We start from the raw sequence: 3,187 nt of genomic DNA on the forward strand, positions 1-3,187 counted from the left end.
TGGAGGCACAAGAACTGTGGCCTTAGCATCGAACGAGACTTCCTTTGCAAGAGACCGGCTGTCACGAACTTATCAGATATATATGGAAAGGTTGGCTGGCGCCTGTGACCCGCTGCGACCCTTGTTTCCAGGGTGTGTGTGATGTTGTTTACAAGGCTACCCCGGTTTTCCCATTAGGAAACGGGAAACAAGGCAGGTGATGCTCAAGTTGTCAATCAGGCTTTGTATCGTCTCTAAACAAGGTGAAAGCGTATAGTGGGTGTCATATAAGCCTATTACACTGCTTCTAAAGGCTGGAAGTCCCTACTTCACAAAAAAAGAGGAAAAAGAAAGAGTTGCACCAATCAGTAGACCCCCTTTACTTCCCCAACCAGTCGGCATTCCCATATACATTTTTTATTTACTATCCCCCATAAAAGCCCCATAGAAATTGTGAAATGGCGACGATGGAAAAAATCCCAGACAGTTAGCAAGTGTGCGGCTACGCATCCCGGGGAACTCCCGGGAGTAGAAGCTCCGCCCACCACCACGCCTCGCAGAGCGTCGCCACACTCGCTCGTGACACGGCGTTCGGTCTCTTCTTTAGGGCCCCGACTACGTGACTCCCTCTTTTTTGCTCGTTTATTTTTATGCGTATGGTGAGTCATGCTTGAGTCAAGTGAGAATACCACAAACACCGATTCACGGCAGTGTTTTGACTAGCTCTTAAAGAGTATTTTTTCAGTGATGCAGGGCTGTGTGACTGGTACTGGAATCCGTTGTCTTTTTCTTTGTCTCCTGGAAGCGCTCTGTGGTTGAATATCGTTATGCGATCATATTTATGTCTTATTGTTATTTCTTCTTTGTTTGGTTAAATTCTGACGCTTTATAAATAATTTTCTATCCTTTCAGTCTGGGAAAACAGTCATCAGAATCGTCACCCTTCGTTAGAAACTGAAGGATTTATTGTCTCTCCATAGAATAAGGGCAAAAAATGGTAGCGTGACCAAGGTTGAGGTAGCAGTGGCGCGGGTCGAGTGTTATGCCTCGAGTGGTGATGGTTATATTGGGGTCCTCGGTTGAAAAGGTCTCTCGGTGGCAGTAGAAAGTGGGCGCAGGGAGGCTGAGGGTGAAGCGTTCTTTTAGGGTGAAAGGCATAACGTGAGTTTGACCTACGCGAACGGACGGATGTTTACCTCTTTCTCGCAAGCGGATCTTCTGTTTCGAGCAAAATGAGACCGCCGCTATGTAAACAGGTCGTGTAAACTTGCATTGCAAATGAGAGACGACTTTTACATTCAAACTCAGCTGGTGACGGCCGAGAACCCGAGCAGCCGCTGGGCAAGATCCCGGATACTCCAGCAGCCAATCACGTGCCTGCTCTCGGGCTTAGACCTGGTCGAGACGGTCTCACACCGAACCGAACCGAAGCTGCAGGTCAGAGAGAGAATAACGATGATCTCACCGACTCCAGCCGACAACAGTGTCTTTGTCGGAGCGCTTCTGTTGCCGCAATGTTGCCGTAGGCTGTAGGGTCGCGCGTGGATGACTCGCATGGGAGGAAAGCAAGAAAAAAATATAAGAAAAGAAAGGCAAACAATGAGTGTCCACGTATAAGGCAAACTGAAGAAGAGGTAATAGCATCAGGAGGAAAGGATGCCACGTGGAGAAGAAAGCAAAGATGGCAGTGACGACTTTCTCAAGAAAAGGAGAGAAGAAATGACCAGTGTGTGGTACAAGCAAACAGCAGGAAATAAAAGAGCATGACTAACAGAGAAAGATGACTCGGGATGCACGGCCAATGTGGATCAAGCAGGACAACCCGCTCTTGCATGCGAGCCAGTGGCGTTCCAGCCAGCGGAGGTGGAGGTCGCGGCCGTCCGACTCGCATGAGATCACATTTATTCGATTATCGCTACTTCGAGAAAGTGTTTTTGAAATATATGTTCTTTTAAACTGTTTTTGTTGTTGTTGTGAATGAAACAGGTTTTGACAACATTTTTTTTTAGTAACATATCAATTTGATAGTATATTTCTTAGTAGCAGGTCAGTACAGCCGAATTTTAAAAGTATATGATCAGAATTATCAGTAAGGAGATAAATCAACAATGGAGACGGCTTACATGGTTCTGGTGCGGTCGTTTGAGGAGACCGGCGTTGCAAGCGCTCCTCCTCACTACGCAAACAAGTCCCTGGCTCCCTGGACGCTTCAAGCCCTCTCTAGTCACTAACTCTGGTAAATACGGAACTCTGCGCGCTGTGGAGTCCCGCTCAGGACCTCGGGGTCGGAATCTAAGGAGCGTAGTGAAATTCTGGATCCAATTCCCCATTCTTTTCCTTTAATGCTCCGACGACTGTATGAATCTCACGTCTTGGGTATACCGGGATGTTTTACTTCTTTTTATGGGCTGTGTGGATCGTGTGAGATGAAAGGTGGTGAGAGGAAACCACGGAGAGACTTTAGATGTTAACTTTTCTCGTTGGTTTGTTCATGTCTTCTATCTCCCGGGCTAGAGGAACCTTTCCCTTAGTGGTCACTTTTAAGACGAAGTATTAAAAGCATGAAACTCTCGCCTGGGAAGATCTCAAGTGATCTCATGATGTCATTCTTGCGTCCTGTCAACTGCTTGATTATGCATGCGAGACGACGTGGCACAAAACTCTGATTTCTATTTCTGAAGTACTGCGTAAAAAAATTCCCGCAATCATATTTTTAAATCGTCATTTTCATTCCCCATTAAATATTCATTACTCCTCTACATTCACTCCTCTACGTCTTCCATGTTAATGAACGCCCCACGCCTCCTTGGCGTTCACTCCTCTTAATGAACGCCTGAACCTCCCCTCTGTTCCGTAGCCCAATTCCCGCGAATCGCACCCAATTTGGGCAACAGCTGGAGGATAATGAACCCCCTGTTGCTGCTGCAGGAGAGTGGAGGCGCAGCTACAGAGGCAGAAGATGGGTTTGGAATGTTTGCGTCATTATTATGTCGTGTACTGCCGAGTCACGGTTATTTTCGACGTCCCCTTAGACTCGATGTCATTCTGAGTCTTCTTTTTTTCTTCTTACTAACTCGACTTTCGTAACGTTCCTGGGAGATATTCATGAACTGCACCGCACAGTCTTAACACCATGATTTACTCAGAGGAGGAACAATTATGAATTCGTCTGAAAAGTAGCTTGAATTTGGTCTTTTCTCATGTTTTT

General features: G+C 46.4%; 1 protein-coding gene across 1 annotated transcript in view; it reads right to left on the reverse strand.

The window, feature by feature from the left end:
- Positions 1 to 3,187, reverse strand: part of LOC119587035 (proton channel OtopLc-like) — a gene marked incomplete in the record, with an annotated part of 90,926 nt that overhangs the window by 10,600 nt on the left and 77,139 nt on the right.

Source organism: Penaeus monodon, chromosome 22 (assembly GCF_015228065.2).
Source record: "Penaeus monodon isolate SGIC_2016 chromosome 22, NSTDA_Pmon_1, whole genome shotgun sequence".
In the NCBI taxonomy this organism is placed as follows: domain Eukaryota; kingdom Metazoa; phylum Arthropoda; class Malacostraca; order Decapoda; family Penaeidae; genus Penaeus; species Penaeus monodon.